This window comes from Musa acuminata, chromosome BXJ1-7, assembly GCF_036884655.1.
Source record: "Musa acuminata AAA Group cultivar baxijiao chromosome BXJ1-7, Cavendish_Baxijiao_AAA, whole genome shotgun sequence".
In the NCBI taxonomy this organism is placed as follows: domain Eukaryota; kingdom Viridiplantae; phylum Streptophyta; class Magnoliopsida; order Zingiberales; family Musaceae; genus Musa; species Musa acuminata.
This window is the reverse complement of record NC_088333.1, coordinates 31568196-31590000: the sequence shown is the minus strand read 5'-3', so window position 1 is coordinate 31590000 and position 21805 is coordinate 31568196. Positions and strand designations below refer to the sequence as shown.

General features: G+C 36.7%; 1 pseudogene; it reads right to left on the bottom strand.

Moving 5' to 3' along the window:
* The window catches only part of LOC103975067 (putative germin-like protein 2-1), an 877-nt pseudogene extending 622 nt beyond the window's left edge, over positions 1-255 (bottom strand).
* Between the last annotated feature and the right edge of the window lie 21550 nt (positions 256-21805).

The window sequence follows — 21805 nt, the reverse complement described above, 5'->3', positions numbered from 1 at the left end:
ATGAACAAGCTTAAGTAGCAACTTCAGCAAGTACATGCACAAAGACCCAGCTGCGAGATTAACCATGCATGCCTACCATTGGAGTCGAAGTCAGCAACACAGAAGTCTTGGAGAGGACTCGGATCAGAAGCCAATGCACGAGAGGAAGACAGGGTAAGAAGAGCAACAATGAGGATGATCCGAGCTGCCATCTGCTCTCTCTTTGAAAAAGCAAGATGAAATGATGTAAGTTTCTTTGTAACTGGCATCAAGAATCGGGATGTATATATAGAAACTTACGAGGTACTATTCAATTGTGAACTGGTTGATGGAGTCTGTATTCTTCACGGCAATGTGCTGACTAATTTAGCTGATGAAGGCCTTGACTTGCCGTGCTGACTAATTTAGCCGATGAAGATCTTGACTGCGCTATTTCTTCCCAAACATCTACCATTCTCCCTAATCATTATTCTAGTATCACTTACTTGGTTGCCTCACGTTCTTGACATCTATATCTCGGTGGCAACAACTAGCGGATGGCCAATTGACACAACTAACGACACACATGGTGGCATCAACCTATTTATTTTATGGACCAACCCTGTGAAATTTTATCAGCGAATGCTTCTACACTGAAACTTTAGTATGAAATCGTGGCATCACACCAATCCAGTCGTATTTTTCCAACTTTAAATGATTAAGACGCATCACATTTATACAAATGTCAACGAATTTAAGCAAACGAAAATAACCTGATATCAGATTCTAGTTTGATAGGTCGAGTGACCCATGTTAGTTGGTAAGGACTCGAGCCCTTATTTCTTCTGCTCAAGTGCAAGATGTTTAGCGAATGTCATGCGCACAATTAATTTTCTTGGCTTTCAGACACCCACATATACTCTTCCTTGCTGTTTCCGTCAATTAACGTGAAGAGTATAAGATGAAATGTGGGAGTTACCTAAACGTAAAGATAGGAAAGCAATACAATGGATGAAATGTTGACGATTCAATACTCTGAGAAATAACGGAGGGGCAGTCCACACCGAGACAAGTATTCAACTCAGCACGCTCAATCATTTTCCACCGTGACTTGGATGCAATGAACCTATCCAGACTTTGAGAAATCAGGATGGCATTAGAGAAATACCTGAGACCGTCACCAGGCGTTAACTGGAGATTTAGGCATCAGTACTTGGCATGTTTATTATTATTATTATTATTATTATTATTATTATCTCGCTTGAATTATCAAATTACAACATAAGTAAAACAAAGACTTTGAATTCCATTTTCTAAGAAACAAAGACCGGACCACCGACCTATCTAGTGATATCTCTGGGAAATTTCTGAGCCTTTCACCAAGCATCCATTGAGAGTTAGACATGAGAATTAACTTGGCTTGTAATTCTATCAGCTCTAATGCTTTGGGACCTCTTGTCTTGTAAGTAGCAAAAAGAAAACGCAAACTTTGCCAGATTCTGGCAGTCGTAGTCGTGGAAACGTTGCATGCATTCTCACAAAAAAAAGAAAAAAGAAGACACAAACCCGTTCACTATGTTAACATTGTGTTTTCTAATCTTAGATCACATCTCATCCTCAACAAGGAGCCAAGAAAGTTGTAGACCACCATACAAGTCAATGTAAGAAATTCAATTAGGATGATGTTTTATCTCTCAGGACTGGGGGAGTGTTCAAATACAATGGCTTGAAAACTTGGTCTGTACATAAAGAATTCTAAGCAAATTTCTCTTGTGAATGAGTCGATAGATCAAACATATGTATCTGATTATAACTGATTATAGAATGCTGTGATTATGTTTAAGCCCATCCAATGCGGTTCTTTATCTGATTATTTAATAAATGTTACACAATTGGATGCCGATCTCAACCCTAAGAAACAAAAGGATCTCCCTCGTCTTCAGCTTTTACTGTATTAAATCTAGGTTAAACAGTTGCTGAAACATTAAATCTAGATGCTTGAGAGTCATATAAGCCAACGATTCAGCTAACTCTAAAATTCTTTCTATTGTCAACATTTCGACATTCGACATTGGATACGACGTGCATGAATAACGTGTTGACATTAACACAAAAGTCAACTTCTACGATATGAATCCCGAGTTTTCAATTTATTTATATTATGGGGTCGGACATACGTCGTTTGATCGACACGAAGAAAATAATTATAGGTGTAGGAGATTGAAATAAAAAAAATATTTTTATTAAATTATCGAAGCATACAAAACACTCGTAGCCCATTGTCTGAGAGAATTTATAAATATCAAAAAATTAACCGAATGGACCATATACTTTGGATAACGCTTCTCACAGCCCATGGTATGGAAGTTTGCCTTTGCAAAACTCTAATGAGGACAAGTGAGTCCCATTCCATGTGCATAGACAGCATGCAGTCCATCAAGTATCGCTATTGCCTCGCAAAATAAGATCTCCCCTCGATCCACAAACCTGCAATCAACTAACATCGATTCAGCCAAGTAGTTAAGAAGAGTAAAACCAGTTCTCTCAGCCTGGTCCACCTATTGAATCATCATAATTCAATTTAACCCAACCCTCGGAAGGAAGAGTCCAATGGAGCTGATGGGGGTTTACCGTCATCAGACATTTTTGCCTTGCCCAAATCGACCCAATTATTCAATAAAAAGAGAAGTAAAAGATGTTCTAGACTGATTATATAAAGCCTCGTTACGAGTCCACCATAGCCATCGCAATCCAGTGGCTACCACCGTAGCATGCAACAAACTGTGTCCCCTCCAAAATTTACTAACCAGCATGCTAAGAGCTATATAATATAAAAGTTGTGTGCAATCTGGATTCCAAAAGACCCCACAGTGATCAAATGATTTAGATAGTGCAACACATAAAGGGCACTGCAGACGTATCATAAACACCCATGTGAGCAAGCCTATCTGCCAAGGGGAGACGACAGTGCAAAAATTTCTAACCAAAAACTTTAATTCTTGGTAGCACCGACAGCTTTCACAAACGACGCCACTAGTCCTCTCGACCGGTAAGCTCGCTACAAACAGGGTTAAGAAACTTATAGTCCAATTTAACTGAAATAAAACCATTGACGTGTAGCTTCCAAAGTGAAAAATCATCGCATGGCCAAATAGATAAATCCATATAGTAAATCCTATTAGTCAACTCTTTCCCAAAGTCAGCATATAACAAATCCACATTCTATTTACCGCCCACTAAAAAAATTAAAAATCAAGTATTCAGAATGCATAATTGATACACTGTAAAAACCCGACAACAATAATAGAGGGACAAAAGAAATCCAAGTATCCTCCCAAATGCGAATAAAACGTCCATTTCTAACAAATTTCTTAAAATCTTCACGCAAGGAAACAAAAGCAATAAGAAAAAGCCTCCAACTCCAACTACTAATTGTTTGAATTTTAAATTTTGATAATAAAATTAATTAATAAAATTATAATTTAATTAATGTTTGAGTGACGTAGAACTAACTTCGATCAAGGAAAGGTAAATTATTTGAAGTAGGAGAATCAAACGTTAAGTCGGAGAGCATCATATCAAAGATTGGATGTCGGGCTAGAGGTTTGGTTGACGTACTAGAGGATGGACTTCGTGCCAAGAGTTCAGGCATCGGGCCAAAGGGATCGGGTATTGCTCCAAGAAAATTGGATGTTACAGGAGGTCAATATACCAATCGATCAAGCAATACGCCGAAGGTTTAGATGAAGCACCGGATAAACCAATGACATGCCAGATAACATAGGGTTCATGTTTACAATCGTTTGTATCTTGATCGAAGTAATTTAGGTTTTAATTCAGTTAGTTTTCGGTATAACCATGCCAACTTGATTAGGGGCATATTGGACCTGAATCAAGCTGAATTAGGCCTATTGGAAGGCCAATTCAGTAACTTGAATTTGGGACAGGTGGTGAAACTGCTTGTGAGCTAGAAAGTATGAAATGTACATTTCCAAAAAACCCGACGGTAGTATCGCCAAGGTCAACGGTCGTAACCGCCCATTATCAAGCAGTGGTATCGCCCAGATTAGAGGTGGTACCACTAGGACATTGTCTCCCAGATTGTGTCAAGTGGTGGTACTGCCCAAACTGGTGGTGGTTGTTGAATCTCGAATTTTGATGATGAAACCAATTGATAGTGTTTATGATCTGATCCACGTTTTGAGTGACGCAGGAAGCTTCGATCAGGGAGAGACAATTAAAATAGGAATAATCATATTGGGTCGGAGTAGAACATATCATAAGATTGGACGTCAAACCGGAGGATCGATCGACATATCGACAGAAGGCTTCGGGCCATGGGTTCGGGCATCGGGCTAAGAAGAGCATAAATTACACCAAGGAAATCGGAGTTACAGAGGTCAACTAGCCGATTGAGAAATAGGCCGTAAGAGAGGATGATGTGCCGAAGAATCGGATGAAGTGTCGATGAACCAATGATATGCCAGACAACATTTGATTTAAGCTTTATAATAATTGTCTAGATCGAAGTAGGTTTTAGGCATAATTGGGTTGGAATTGGGCTAACTCAATTAAGGGCTAATTAGGCCCAAGTTTGGGATGTGTTGGGCCAAGTGAAAGGCCTAAACATTGACCCAAACTGGTGGAACCATCGGTGTTACAGTCTCCAAGACTGTGTCGGTGGTGGTACTATCCAAACTCAGTCTCTAAACTTGTCAGGAGGTGGTACTACTAGTCTGGGTGATGGTACTGCCCAGACATAGTCTCCCAGGCAGTGCTACCGCCAGACTGGGTAGTGGTATTGCCTAGTGTCAATGCTACAAACGATGGTACCGCCCAGTAATGGCGGTGGAACCACTAGTACCCCAAAAACCAAGGATAAGACACTTTTAGGCTTTAAGTTTGAATCCACTTGAGGCCTATAAATACCCCTCTCATCCCTGGTTAACATACACAAGAATTGATAGCAAAAAGAAGAAAAATGTAGTTATAATCTTGTGAGAACTCCTCTAAAATCTCTAAGTGTTAGTGTAGTTTAAGAGATGAGTAAGTGGGGGTGTAGAGGTTCTCTACTGAACCTATCAAAAGGAGAATTAGGTGTAAAAGGATTGTTGATCTTGAAAATTTATTTTTCTCTAACTTATTGACTTTTTCACTAAGAGATTAATAAAATTATCTATGCCATTTTGAATCTCTTGAAAGTAATGTTGAGATTTTGATGATTTGAATTTAATGGGTTTTATCAAAATCATGATCTTAATTTCCCATGATTTATAACTTGAAATCATTTATGAATCAAGATCACCTACTTTGTGTTCTTATTGAAATTTATTGAAATAAATCATGATTTTTTGGAATTATAACTTGAGAATTCTTTTTAACTTGAGAATTCTTTCTTTTTGCTATTTGAGTTATCTAAAAAGAATCATAATATGTCTCTTAATATTCATAATTTGTCTACATGATTCGTAAATCTCATTACCAATTCTTCTTGATATTCCTTATGTGATGATATGAATACATGAAATATTCATTAATTTATTTTGATATATACAAATGAAAAGTTATGATCATGCATGGTAGGATATAATTTGACAAAATTGATACCATCATGATATGAAGCATTTATGATTTGCAATGATGCATGCAATACTTGAGCTTTTTAATTATGATGTGATGTATTGCATATGATGTAAATCATGATTTAAATCTTCAGTAAATTTGCTTTGACTTGAATTCAATTTGAATTCAAGAGTTCTATCAATATGGCATATTGATAGGGAGAGTTTGTTTAAACTCTGTTATCAATTGGTTGTCATCATAAAAAAGGGAGAGATTATTGAATCTTGGATTTTGATGATGAAACCAATTAATAGTGTTTATGATTTCATCTGCATTTTGAGTGACGTAGGAAGCTTCGATCAAGGAAAGACAATTAAGGTAGGAAGAATCATATTAGGCCAAAATAGAATATGTCAGAATATTGGACGTCGAGCCAGAGGATCGGTCGACATATCGGCAGAAGGCTTCAGGCCATGGGTTCAAGCATTAAGCTAAGAAGAGCGGAAATTACACTAAGGAAATCAGAGTTGCAGAGGTCAACTGACCGATTGGGCAATAGGCCACGAGAGAGGATGAAGCGTCAAAGAATCGGATGAAGCATTGATGAACCAATGACATGCTGGACAACATTTGATTTAAGTCTTATAATAATTATCTAGATCAAAGTGGGTTTTAAGTGTGTAGGATTAACTATGATAACAAGGCATAAATCAAAATGAAGTCCTAGAGTCAAGAACGAGATTTCGTTGGGAGTTCGAGAGTTAATCAGAAGTCCAGATGTTCATCGAAAGTTTTATCGGAATTGATCAAGAAGTCCAAAAGCTTGCCAAAGAAGCTTGTCGAAACTCGCCAAGAAGATCATCATGAAGTCCAAGAGCTTGCTAGGAGTCCGCTGGAACTTTGTCGAGAGATCGTCGGAAGTTCATCGGAAGAAACCTAGACTTATGAACTTATTTAACTTAGTAAATGTCTTAAAATTCATAATTAGTATATAACTGGGTTAGAATTGGGTCAAATCAGTTAGAGGCCAATTGGGCCCAATTTTGGGCTGTGGTGGGCCAAGTGGAAGGCCCAAACAGTGACCCAACAGGTGGCACCGTCATGGCACAATCTCTAAGATAGTGTCAAGCGGTGGTACCGCTAGTCTAGGTGATGCTACCGCCTAGACATAATCTCCCAGGAGGTGGTACTGCCCAGTATCAATGCTACAGGTAGTGGTACTACCCAACATAGGTAGTGGGACCGCTGGGACCTGGAAAACCCAAGATGAGACAGTTTTAGGCTCAAATTTTGAATCCACTTAAAACCTATAAATACCCCTCTCATCCTTGGTTAAACTTACACACAATTGAGAACAAAAACAGGGGAAAATTCTGTTGCAATCTTGAGAGTACTCCTCTAGTCTAAAGTGTGATTTTTATTTAGAGAGAATGTAGTGAGGGTGTAAAGGTTCTCTCCTAATCCTGCAAAAGGAGAATAGAGTTGTAAAGAGGTGGTTGGTCTTCGCCTATTGAAGGAAGACCAATGGTGGATGCTAGTGACTTCAATGGAAGAGGAATCGATGGAGTGGATGTAAGTCAAATCGATGTAGGTGATCTTGATTCATAAATGATTTCAAGTTATAAATCATAGGAAATTAAGGTCATGATTTCGATAAAACCCATTAAATTCAAATCATCAAAATCTCAACATTACTTTCAAGAGATTCAAAATGGCATAGATAATTTTATTAATCTCTTAGTAAAAAAGTCAATAAGGTAGAGAAAAATAAATTTTCAAGAAAAATACTTTTCTCTTTTTAGTTGTTTTAAGTCATATGATTTTATTTCATCTATGCCAAACATGTAGCATGTTTTAAAATCGAAAGTGCAAGTTTTATTATGACAAAGATCAATAAGGCACTTTCATTACCATGAAAATAAAAAATCGCAAGATTCATCATCCATAATTATAAAACCAATAAACACGAATTTTAAAATCTCATGCATAGAATAAAATCATGGTATCAAAACATCATTATATCATCAAGCATGATTTCATATTTTCAATCAAAATTATTTTGTTTGTTTATCATAAAATATGTATTTTTCTTGATTATTTTCAGAACTATGATCATAAATTTTTCATTTTCATCATTTTTTTTTAACATGTAATTTTCAAGAAAATTAATTCTATACTAAAAAAGAAAATGCATTATGAAGAGCATCATGTAATTTCGAAATAAATTAAGGGGGTTTTGATTACCTCATCGTTGAATATCGTTAAGGTGTAGTTTGCCACCTCGCCTTTCTTGATTTTCTCCTCGTCTTCGGAGGAGCTCGATTCATCCCACTTTATGTTCTTCTTCTTTGGCCTCTTCCTTCATTCAAGTTTATTATTTATTTTAGATTTTTGTTTAATAAACTTATTAAGATTTAGTGTTCGAAGTTCAAGTTCATCATTGTCCTCATCACTTGAGTCATCGCTCAAGTGGTATTCATTTGTCCGAAGTTCCAAATCCTTCCTGTTCTTTGGAATATGATTTTGTTCATCATATTCATCATGTGGATTGTGCACCATTTCATATGTCATCAAAGAACCAATTAGTTCTTCAAGTGGTAAGTTGTTTAGGTTTTTAGCTTATTGTATTGCAATTACTTTTGAATCCCACTTCTTAGAAAGAGAACGCAAAATCTTGTTTACGAGTTCAAAATCCGAAAAATATTTTCCAAGAGCTCTTAAACTATTGACGACATCTGTGAAACGGGTGTACATGTCGCCTATAGTCTCGCTTTGTTGCATTCGAAAAAGCTCAAAATCATGTAATAAAATGTTAACTTTCGAGTCTTTGACTCTACTAGTTCCCTCGTGCGTGATTTCAAGTGTTTGCCAAATGTCAAAAGCCGTTTCACACGTAGAAATCCGATTGAACTCATTTTTGTCCAAAGCGCAAAATAAGGCATTCATAGCCTTTGCGTTTAAAGAAAAATGCTTCTTCTCCAAATCCGACCATTCGTTCATTGGTTTAGAGGGAAGTTGAAAACCGTTTTCAACGATATTCCATAAATCCAAATTCATAGAAATCAAGAAAACTCTCATTCGAGTTTTCCAATAAGTGTAGTCCAATCCGTTAAACAATGGTGGACGAACAACCGATAAGCCCTCTTGAAAGCCATGAAGAGTCATTTCTCTCGGGTGTAAATCCGAAATGAGAATGAGTTGTTACTAAAATGATGTATTATAAATGTTGATTTAATGTCATGAATACTCTAAATGATGAATGTTTGGTATCATTATCAAAATGTTGATAAATAAGTATCATGTATAATATACTCATAATATTGATTGATTTATTTAGTATCATGAATGAATGAAATATAAGGTTTTTGAAATTGTGCATGTTCGAATTTGAAAATATAATGATGCATAAATAAGATTGAAACCTACCTTTGTCATGATTTAGAAATTAATGTAAAGGGTCTTCCCTTCTTTTTGCCAATGATATAGGGGGAGAAAGAGTTGCTAATGTGCATATCTCAAAGAGAAAATTGCTAGCTTGCGTGTCTTAAAATGTTAAAATTTTTTTGCTAGCTTGTATATTGTAAACTTGCTATTGTACTACCATGATGATGAGCATGTCTTATCTTCATGATTGTATTTGAAAAATTATGGCGAAAATATGTCCGAATGAATGAACTTGTTAAAATTAATTTTTGGACTTTCTTGATTGAATGATCAAATCACTCGATTGCCATGATGATTTTACACAATTACATGCCCTAATAACAGGTTGGAAATTATGTGCTTTGGATACAAAAATTTCCATGATAATAAGCATGTTTTGTCCTCATGATTGTATTTGAAAATCAATAGCACAGCCTTGTCCGAATGCATGAAAGTGTTAATTTCATTTTTGGATTCTCTTAACTATTGGTATCCTAACAATTGGATTTTCGAATTATCCTCTTCGAGACTTAATAAGCATATGTCATATCAAGTTTAATTCATATCATTGATTTTTGACATGTGGAATCAACTAGCAAATATATCTCTCATACATTTATTATGTGAACAATATTTTGTTTTGAGAAATGGATTTGATGAAATGATTCCTGCTTATAAATTCTTTCTTGAAAAAGGAAGTCATTTTTACTTACAAGGATTTGATTCATATACATATCTTGATACTTGTAAAAATGAAGCATGCTTTAATATCTTATCAATTTTAACTTCATTCGAGTAAGCTCAGAAATAGCTTTCCTCCTTCATGTAAAAAGAAAATAACAAATAAAATGGAAGAAGTTTTTAAAGCTATCTCCATGTCATGTTTTCCTTGAGATGTTTGAATATTTGGTATCTTATCACTCTTTGTTGAAAATTGACATGAACCTGCTTATGACATCGCACTTATATTTAAAATTTGCTTATATCGTTCTCCTTTTTGTTGACAACAAAGGGGGAGAAATATATGAATTGATGCTATGATTGCCATATTTGCTCTATTCCATGGTTGCATTATAATAATACATCAAGAACTAGCATCACAACTTTACTTATTGATATCTTGCCATGTGATGAAATACTACAATTGATAAACACTTGAAATGTTTGCGCTACGATATCAAAAGCTTACATTGCAATCTTACATGTTGATATCATACCATTTGATAATAGCAAACTTGCATGATGGTAAAAATGGATATTATGTTTTTCATGCAATAAGTTAAACTAATATTCTAAACACAAGAATAGTTGGACTTCTCCTTTTTGTTGATGATAAAGCGGGAGAAGTATGTTGATGACATGACATGTTATGCATAATTTTATGCATAAGTTCTTGATGACGTGTTGCAAGTATTCATGATGAATATTGAAATGACTTGAATTCAGTTTGAATTCAAGATGACATATTGATAGGGGGAGTTTGTTTAAACTCCGGGAGTTAAGTTTAACTCCGTCATCAAGTGGTTCTCATCATAAAAAAGGGGGAGATTGTTGAATCTCGTATTTTGATGATGAAACTACTTGATATATGTTTATGATTTAATCTGCATTTTGAGTGACGCATGATTCTTCGATCAGGATGAGATAATTAAAGTAGGAAAATCATGTTGTGCCGGATGAACATGTCAGAAGATTAGATGTCGGGCCAGTGGATCGGTCGACGTATCGACAGAAGGCTTCGGGCCGTGGACTCGGGCATTGGGCTAAGAAGAGCGGGTATTGTGCCAAGGATATCGGAGTTGCGGAGTCAACTGGCCGATTGGGCAATAGGCTGTAGGAGAGGACGATGCGCTGAAGAATCAGACGAAGCATCAAGGGACCAATGACATGCCGGACAACTTGGTTAATTGCTTAGGATTAATTGTCTCGATCGAAGTTTTGTTTTAAGTGTGCAAGATTAACTACGATGGAAGAAAGACATGCAGCAAGAGTTGCGCCGGAGTCAAGACAATGATCATGTTGGGAATTCGAGAGTTCGATGGAAGTTCGGACAATCATCGGAGGTTCTGCGGGAACAAATCCGAGAAGTCTATGAGCTTGCCAAAGAAGCTTGTCGGAATTCACCAAGTGGATCGTCGCAAGTCCAGGAGTTTGCCGGAAGTCCGCAGGAGCATCACCGAGGGTTCATCGGATGATCGACGGAAGTTCGCCGGAAGCTCGCCGGAAGAAGCGATTGACGCACCGGAGCAAGTTGCAGTAAATGTCTTAGGGAATATCGTAGTTAGCACAATGATTAAGTTGGAAATGGGAGGTGATCCCATTAACTTAATCTTGGGGCAATTGGGCCCCTGAAAAACCCAAATTGGGCCGAATGGATCAACCCATTCGGACCCTGATTTCTGCCAGGCGGTTGAACCGCCCAAGGCAGGAGGTTGCACCGCTTGGGCTTAGTCTCCGAGTGAGACTGGGAGGTGCAACCGCTCCAGCCAAGAGGTGGCACCGCCTAGGCTCAGTCTCCGAGCGAGACTGGGTAGTGCAACCTCCCCTGACAAGAGGTGGCACCGCTTGAGCTCGATCTTCGAGCTCTACCAGGAGGTGCAACCGCCTCAATCAGGAGGTGGCACCACCTGAGCTCGGTCTTCGAGCTCTGGTAGGAGGTGCAACTGCCCCTGACAGGAGGTAGCACCGCCCAGAGGCTCAGTCTTCGAGCTCTGCCAAGTGGTGCAACCGCCTCAATCAGGAGGTGCAACCGCCTGATCCCGGAATTCCGGGAATTGACAGTTTTGAGCTCCAAATTTGAACTGGGTTAGGGCCTATAAATACCCCACCCATTCAGCACTGAAAGGGCTTGAACTTACACCGAAATCTTGATCTTGTTATGTGATTTTTAGAGCTCAAAATTGTTGTAAAGGCCAAAAGTTCTTCTCCCTCTTTTCTTCCAAGTTCTGAGCTGTAAAGAGAGGAGAGAAAATTCTGTAAGGGTTGTCTCCTAAGCCCGTCAAAAGGAGTGAAACTGTAAAAGGGTGGTTGGCCTTCGCCTATTGAAGGAAGGCCTCTAGTTGACGTCGGTGACCTCGTCGGTGGAGGAAGCCAAAAGTGGAGTAGGTCAAGATTGACCGAACCACTCTAAATCTCGGTTTGCATTTACTTTGAGCATCTTATCTTTACTGCAAACATCCTCAATGGCTTACTGCCTTCTGTGCTTTTACGAACGTGTTTCAAAGTTCAGTGCTTTCCGAATCGGCGTTTAGACGCAAATCAGTTTTATCGTACGAACGTCGTATTTCAGTTTGCGCTTATATTCTGATTTTCATCATAACTGCAAACTGCCTTCATAGATTTACTTTAACGTCATCTCGCTTGATCTTAAGTTAAAGTAATCTTAGAATCGGCTTTCACACCGAAATTGCTTTTATCGTTCGAACGTTTTTTAATCGTAGAAAGATTTTCGCTGTACTAATTCACCCCCCCCCCCTCTTAGTGCTCTTAATCCTAACAGTCAATAGTCTAAAAGGACTTGGTAAAGGTTTCTCGGATTTTGAGCTCGTCAATAAAATTTTAAGATCCATTCCAAAGAGTAGAGATCCTAAAGTAACGACCATTCAAGAGGTCAAAGATCTAAATAACTTTTCTCTTGAAGAACTAATTGGGTTACTAATTACCTATAAAATGACATATAAAGCTTATGAAGAGCTTAAGGACACCCTTCTAAAGAATAGGAAAGATATAGCCCCGAGAACACAAGAAGACCACTTGAAAGAAAACTCAAGTGATGAGGATTTTGATGAAGACTTAGCACTATTAACAAGAAAATTTATAAAAAGAAATAAATTAAAAAATGATACTAAAAATAAATTTGGACTAAAGCAAGAACAAGTGATATGCTATGAATGCAAAAAACTGGGACACTTCAAAAGTGAATATCCCCAAGCAAAGAGGAGGCAACCAAAGAAGAAGACTCTCAAAGCAACATGGAATTACTCAAGTGCATCCAAAGAAGAGGAGTCAACCAACACCGAGTAAGTTGTTCACTATGCGCTAATGGCCATTAGAGATGAGATAACAAGTTTATTTGATGTAAATTTAACTTCCAATGAACTTTCAAGTGAATTGTTTGATGAATGTAGAATCTTAAGTAAAAAGTATAACTTTTTGAAAAAGGAACATGTTTCTCTTATTAATAACTTTGATAGAGTAAAGATTAAGCATAAAAATAGCTTAGCATCCTATATAAAATATGATGAACTAGAGTTACTTCAAAAAGAAAACTTACTAGTTAAGAAAACCTTTGAAAAGTTTGAGGTGGTAGCAAATCCTTGAACATTATCCTTGCCAACAAGAGCCACCTTCATAAAAAAGGTGGAATCGGATTTGTGAGTAGCTCTCACCATAATCCAACCACCTTTGTTAAAGGCCCTACCTTGCATGTTTCACCCCGAAATAAATGTAACTTTTGTTACAAATTTGGGCATGTAGCTTATCATTGTCCATTTAAGAAATGTAGTCCACATAAATTAATTTGGGTTCCTAAAAGAACCCCAAATGACTCGATGCAAAATGATAAGCTATGTAGATCGATTTTTAAGGCACACAAGGTCAAATGAGTACTTAAAAATCATCCTTTTCTTAGAAAAGTTTACCATCATAAGCTAGGAGCAAGAGATGGTACCTTGATAGTGGATGCTCAAGGCATATGACTGGAGATCCATCTCAATTCTTTATGCTCACTAGCATAGACGAAGGATATGTCATCTTTGGAGACAACAACAAGGGTAAAATCATTGGCAAAGGAATCATAGGTAAAATTCCAACTTCTTTATTGAAGATGTATTGTTAGTTGATGGCTTAAAGCATAACCTCTTGAGCATTAGTCAATTGTATGATAAAGAATATATTATTAGATTTGAATCTAATGCTTGCATTATTGAAAAACCATACAAAAACACATCTATGATTGCACTAAAACAAAATAACGTATACACTATTGACATCAATGATCTTTGCAATGAAATGTGTTTTTTTAGTTTTGAATGACGATGCTTGGCTTTTGTTGAATCTCATATTTTGATGATGAAACCAATTGATAATTCTGTTTATATTTTAATTTGTATTTTGAGTGACGCAGGATGTTTTGATCAGGATGAGACAAATAAAGTAGGAAAAATCATGTTGTGTTGGAGGAACATGTCAGAAGATTGGACGTCGAGCCGGTGGATCGGTCGACAGAAGGCTTCGGGTCATGGACTCGGGCATCGGGCCAAGAAGAGCGGGTATTGTGCCAAGGATATCGGAGTTGTGGAGTCAATTGGCCAATTGGGCAATAGGCCGCAAGAGAGGACGATGCGCCGAATAATCGGACGAAGCGTCGAGAGACCAATAACATGCCGGACAACTTGGTTAATTGCTTAGGATTAATTGTCTCAATCAAAGTTTTGTTTTACATGTGCAGGATTAACTATGATGGAAGTAAGACATGCAGCAGGAGTTGCACCAGAGTCAAGACTATGATCACGTTGGGAGTTCAAGAGTTCGACGGAAGTCCGGACAGTCGTCGGAGGTTCTACGGGAACAAATTTGAGAAGTCCAGGAGCTTGCCAAAGAAGCTCATCGGAACTCGCCAAGTGGATCATTGCAAGTCTAGGAGTTTGCTGAAAGTCCGCCGAAGCATTGCCGAAGGTTCGTCGGATGTTCGCCGGAAGAAGCGATTGACGCACTGGAGCAAGTTGTAGTAAATGTCTTAAGAAATATCGTAGTTAGCATGTAGATTAAGTTAGGAATGGGAGGTGATCACATTAACTTAATCTGGGGGCAATTGGGTCCTTGATAGACCCAAATTGGGCCGAATGGATCAACCAATTCGGACCAAGATTCCTGCCAAGCAGTGGCACCGCTAGGGTCGGCGGTGCCACCGCCTAGGAGATAGTCTCCCAGGAAGTACTGCCACCGCCTAGGCTCAGTCTCCGAGCGAGACTAGCTGTGTAACCACCCCAATCAAGCGGTGGTACCGCTTGGGCTCAATCTCCGAGCGAGACTGGTCGGAGCAATCGCTCCTATCAAGCGGTGGCACCACCCAGAGGCTCAGTCTCCAAGCTGCTAAACAGTTGTACCGCCCCAGTCAGGAGGTAGTACTGCCAGGACCCCGGAAATCCGGAAAAAGATACTTTTGAGCTCCAAATTCAAACCAGTTTGGGGCCTATATAAACCCCGCCCTTTCCTGCATGAAAGGGCAACAAAAGGCATCGAAAATCCAATCTTACTCTATGATTTTTAGAGCTCAAAAGTGTTGTAAAGGCTAGAAGTTCTCCACCCTCTTTACTTCCAAGTTTTGATCTTTCAAGAGAGGAGAGAAATTCTGTAAGGGTTGTCTCTTAAGCCCATCAAAAGGAGTGAAACTGTAAGAGGGTGGTTGGCCTTCGCCTATTGAAGGAAGGCCTCTAGTGGACGTTGGTGACCTCGTCGGAGGAGGAAGCCGAAAGTGGATGTAGGTCACGTTTGACCGAACCACTCTAAATCTCGGTTTGCATTTACTTTGAGCATCTTATCTTTGCTCCAAACCTCCTTAGTAGCTTATTGCCTTCTGCTCATTTACGAATGTGTTTCATAGTTAAATATTTTCCGAATTGGCGTTAAGACGAAAATTAGTTTTATCGTACGAACATCATATTTCAGTTTGCACTTATATTCTAATTTCCATCATAACTGAAAAGTACCCTTATATATTTGCTTTAACTACATCTCGTTTGGTCACAAGTTAAAGTGATTTACGAATCGACTTTCATACCGAAATCGCTTTTATCGTACGAACATTGTATTCCAATTTGCTATTACATTTTGTTGTCTATCTTAAACTGCAAACTGCCTTTATATATTTGCTTTAACTACATCTCACTTGATCACAAGTTAAAGTGATTTACGAATCGACTTTCTTACCAAAATCGCTTTTATCGTACGAATGCAGTTTTAATCGTCGAAAGTTTTCTGCTGTACTAATTCACACCCCCCCCCCTTAGTGCTCTTGATCCTAACAATTGGTATCAGAGCCACAGTTTTCTAATTTGGTTTAACACCCAAATAGAAATGGCTCATTTTGGCTTTCAAGATGGTCAATCTCTCATTTGTCCTCCCTTTTTCAATGGGACGGACTACACTTATTGGAAAACTCGAATGAGAGTTTTTTTGCTTTCGTTGGATTTAAATTTATGAAATATTATCGAGAACGATTTTCAAATGTCTTCTCTTCCAATGAACCATTGGAATGATTTGGAGAAGAAGACATTTTCTTTAAATACTATAGCTATGAATGCTATATTTTATGCCTTAGACAAAAACGAGTTTAATCGGGTTTCTATGTGCGAAACAACTTTTGATATTTGGCGCACTCTTGAAATCACACACGAAGGCACAAGTAGTGTAAAAGATTCTAAAGTAAATTTTTTGATGCATGATTTCGAGCTTTTTCGAATGAAGCCGAGCGAAACTATTGTTGACATGTACACCTGTTTCACGGATGTCATCAATGGTTTAAAAGCTCTTGGCAAATGTTTCTCAAATTTTGAACTTGCTAGTAAAGTTTTACGATCACTTTCTAAAGCTTAGGAATCAAAAGTAACGGCAATACAAGAAATAAAAGATTTAAATATTTTTTCACTTGAAGAACTAATTGGTTCGTTGATGACATATGAATTGGTGCACAATACACATGATGAACAAAACAATCTTCTAAAGAACAGGAAGGATTTGGGACATAGAATATTTGAAAACCACTCGAGCATAAGCTCAAGTGATGGTGAACAAGAACTATAAATGAAATCTAAAAAGTTTATAAAACAAAAATTAAAAAGTAAAAAGAACGGAACTACTTGCTTTGAACGCAAGAAAAAGAATACAATTTGGGATGAATCGAGCTCCTCTAAAGACAAGGAGAAAATCAAGAAAGGCAAGGTAGCAAACTACGCCTTAAGGACATTCAACGATGAGGTAATCGAAACCCCCTTAATTTATTTTGAAATTACTTGATATTTTTCATGATGCATTTTTTTTTGTTTAGAATTAATTTTCTTGAAAATTACATGTTTTATAATGAAAATACAAAAAATAGGATTCATGCTTATCATTCTAGTAATTTTGAAAATAATCATGAAATTTACATGTTTATGATAAACAAAATGATTAAAAATGTCTTATGAAATCATGCTATATGTGGTTAAGAAGTAATAATGTGTATCATGTTTGATTAACATTGTTGAATGGTATCATGTTTGATTAACTAATTTCTCGATTTTGATTAAATGAAATCATGTTTGATTTGAAGTAATGCATAATGATGTAATGAAAATATTAAATGTTTTTGATACCATGATTGACGATTTTATGCATGAGATTTTAAAAGTTATACATGATGATTTGGTCTTGATGGTTTTTATGACGAAATTCATTTTTTGATCCTAAACATTGATGCATGTTTTTATTTGACATAAAAGAAAAGAACATGCATGTATGAAATAAATCACATGAATTAAAACAACTAAAAAGTGGAAAGGTTTCTTCTTGAAAATTTTATTTTTTCGACTTTTTTGATTTAAAAAAAAATGAAAATTAATGAATCTATTTATATTACTTTTGTGAATCTCTTGAAAATGATCTTGATTTGATGATTTAAATGAGATTTATCTTGATTTTTCAAAATTTATAAATTGAGATTTCTTATACTTAAGTCAAGATTTTATATGGATGAATTAATATATTGTTCTCTTACAAGATTGAATGAATTCTATGATATAGATCTCCTAAGAATTCTTTTCATTTTTTATTTAAAGTGGAGATATGTCAAAATGAATCATGTCTTTTGGTATTCAATGATTTTATCTTTCATGACATGATGTGATTATATTTATGGCTTGTATGCCTTGAAATGATTAAAATATTTTACACTATTTTGTTCTTCCCTTCTTCTTTCTTGTTTACAATGATAAAATTGGGAAAAATTTTGATCATGCATGGTAGGATATAATTGCTATAATGAGAATTTTACACTATTGCATGCCTTAATAACATGTTGGAAATTATGTGTTTTGGATACAAAAATTTTCATGATAATAAGCATGTTTTATCTTTATGGTTGAATTTGAAAATCTATAGCAAAACCTTGTCCGAATGCGTGAAAGTATTAAATTTTATTTTCGGATATTCTTGATCCTAATAATCGGATTTTTTCGATACACTATTCTCTTTCCAGACTTAATAAACATATGTCATATCGAGTTTGACTCATATCATTGATTTTTGACATATGGAATCAACTAGCAAATGCATCTCTCATAGACTTATCATGTGAAAAATATCTTTCGAGAAATGGATTCGATGATTCCTTCTTATATCTTTAGAGAAATAGTAGCATATCATGGTTTGTTAGGATAAGTCTCCCTTTTTTTTTGGTAAATAGCAAAAAGAAACAAGGAGAAAATGATCTTAATTCATAGAAAGATTTCAAGTATCAAATATCGAGAAATCAAGATCATAAATTGGATTATTTTCCTCTTTAGTAAATGGCAAAGAGAAACATAAGAGATCAAATAAGAGATATTGATTCATAAAAGATTTCATTTTATAAATATCAAGAAATTATGATTTCGATAAAACTCATTCAAATTCATTTTCATAGTCCAAGAGATTCACAAAAGCATAATATACATATATTCAAAAATCTTTTATTGAAAAATCAATAAGATAGAGATGTTTCATTTTAAGTTGTTTATTTCATAAAAGCATGCCTTTTCTTTTTTGTTGAATCTTGGATTTTGATGATGAAATCAATTGGTAAATTATTTGACCTAATCTATGTGTTGAGATAAATGTGTAGAATTAACTATGATAGCAGTAAGGCATAAAGAAGATGATGAGTCGGAATCGAAGATTCGGACGATGTACCGGGAGCTCACCGAGAGCTCGCCCGAAGATTGCCAAGAGTTCGTCGGATGATCATCGAGAGTTCATCACCAGAAGCTCATTGGAAGATCACCAAGAGCTCATTAGAAGATCGTTGAGAGTTCACCAGAAGTGGGCCGGAAGACTCGTTGAGAAGTTCATCGGAGGATGACTGAGAAAAATTGACATACCGGACTAATCGCTTGCCTTAATTGTAGTTAGTACATTAGTTGAGTTAGCATTGGAAGGTAATCCCACTAACTTAGATAGAGGCCAACTAGGCCCTTAACAGGGTTGATTTGGGCTGGATTGAATAGCCCATTCAGCATATGAAATCATGGCCGGCAATAGCATTACTTGGGACTCCGTCTCCTAGGTGTTTTGGGCAATGGTACTGCCGATAGTTAATGCTGTCAAGTAGTGGTACTATTAGAGCTCGGTCTCCGAGCTCTATCAAGTGGTGGTACCACCGAGACTGAGCGATGGTATCGCCTAGTGAGTGTCAGTCTGGAAGCGATAGTATCGCCCAATAATGGTGGTGGTATCGCTAGTACCCCGAAATCCTAAGAAGTGACACTTTTTAGCTCCAATTCAGAAGCCATTGGGGCATATAAATACCCTACCCTTTTATGCATGAAAGGGTAATAAAGTGCAATTGATAGTGTGAAAAATTCTAAGTGTTTAGGGTGTTAAAAGTGTTATAAAAGTAAGAAATATCCTCCTCCTCCCTCTCTTAGCTTTGTAACCATTCAAGAAAGAGGAATGAGACTTGTAAGGGTTATCTCCTAAACTTGGTAAAAGGAGAAAGAGATGTAAAAGGTGGTTGGTCTTCACCTATTGAAGGAAGGCCATTAGTGGATGCCGGTGACCTCGACGGAGGAGGAATCCGAAAGTGGATTAGGTCATAACGACCGAACCACTCTAAATTCTGATTTACATTTTATCTTAAGCAATTTACCTTTCTTGCAAGCTACTTTACCTTTTTACAGTCTTCTCTTCGCTCCAATACACTTTCGAGTTAAAATATTTATGAAAATGATTTTCGTTGGAATTAGGTTTAATTGAAACAAAGACTTTTGAAACGAATATTTTTTCTGCTGCACTAATTCAACCCCCCCCCCCACCCTCTTAGTGCCGCTTTTGATCCTAACAATTGGTATCAGAGTGAGGTCACTCTTATTTGGTTTGAAACCCAAGAGAGATGGCATTTGCTAGCAACCAAGAGGGTTATTCAATTACACATTCGCCCATATTCAATGGAACAGATTACACATATTGGAAGACTAGAATGAGGATCTTTCTGATTTCTATGGATTTTGAACTATGGAACATTGTTGAAAATGGTTTTCAAAAGTCTTCTCTTCCAATAAACGATTGGAATGAGTTGGAGAAGAAGACTTTCGCTTTAAATGCCAAGGCAATGAATGCCTTGTTTTGTGCTTTAGATAAAAACAAATTCAATCAAGTGTTTATTTGTGAAACGACTTTTGATATATGACACACTCGAAGTAACTCACGAAGGCACTAGTAGAGTAAATGAGTTAAAAATTAATTTTTTAGTCCATACTTATAAGTTGTTTTGAATGAAACCGAGTGAGACCATTGGAGATATGTACACCCGATTTATGGATATCATCAATGGTCTAAAAGGACTTGGTAAAGGTTTCTCAGATTTTAAACTTGTTAATAAAATCTTAAGATCCCTTCCAAATGTTAGGATCCTAAAGTAACGACCATTCAATAGGTCAAGGATTTAAATGTCTTTCTTCTTGAAGAACTAATTGGGTCACTAATGACCTATGAGACGACTTGTAATGCTCATGAAGAGCTTGAGAACAACCTTCCGAAGAACAAGAAGGATATTACACTAAGAACTCAAGAAGACCATTTGAAAGAAAATTCAAGTGATGAGGACTATGATGATGACTTGGCACTCTCGATAAGAAAGTTCAAAAAATTCATAAAAATGAATAAATTTAGAAATGACACTAAAAATAAATTTGAACCCAAGAAAGAACAAGTCATATGCTACAAATACAAGAAGCTAGGACATTTCAAAAGCGAATGTTCCCAAGAAAGAACAAACAACCAAAGAAGAATAAGGCTCTTAAAGCAATGTGGGATGACTCGAGTGCATCAAAAGAAGATGAGCAATCCAACACCGAGCAAGTTGCTCACTATGTGCTAATGGCCATTGGAGATGAGGTAAGCAGTTCATTCGATGCAAATTTATCTTTTGATGAATTACTAAGTGCCTTTCATGATTTATTCGATGAATATAAATTAGTTAGTAAAAAATATAAATTATTAAAAAAGGAGCATGCCTCTCTTGTTAGTGATTATGATAGACTAAAAATTGAGCATAATAATAGTTTATCTCATTGCATAAAATGCGATCAATTAGAAACGCTTAGAAAGGAAAACTTGCTACTCAAAGAAACCTTAGAAAAATTTGAGGTTGGTAGCAAGTTCTTGAACATCATCCTTGCCAATAAGGGTCACATTCATAAAAGAAGTGGAATCTGATTTGTGAGTAGCTCTCATGAAAACTTAACCACCTTTGTTAAAGGCCCTACCTTGAATGTTTCACCCCAAAACAAATGCAACGTTTGTTGTAAATTTGGACATGTGGTGTACAAATGTTCATTTAAGAGATATAGTCCACATAAATTGATTTGGGTTCCTAAAGGAACCTCAAATAACTCAATGCAACATGATAAGTTGTGTAGATCAATTTTTAAGGCACCCAAGGTCAAATGGGTGCTAGTCATAGGTGCCCAGCAAGCCAATCACGTGAGTGATGACACGTGTGACTTGATACAGAATCTTTTTGCTTATTATATTTTGGCGTATATCACTTTATAACTATTGCATAAATGCATATATATATTGTGATGCCCTTGGATTTGTGCAATGGGAATCGGATCGTGATGAGATC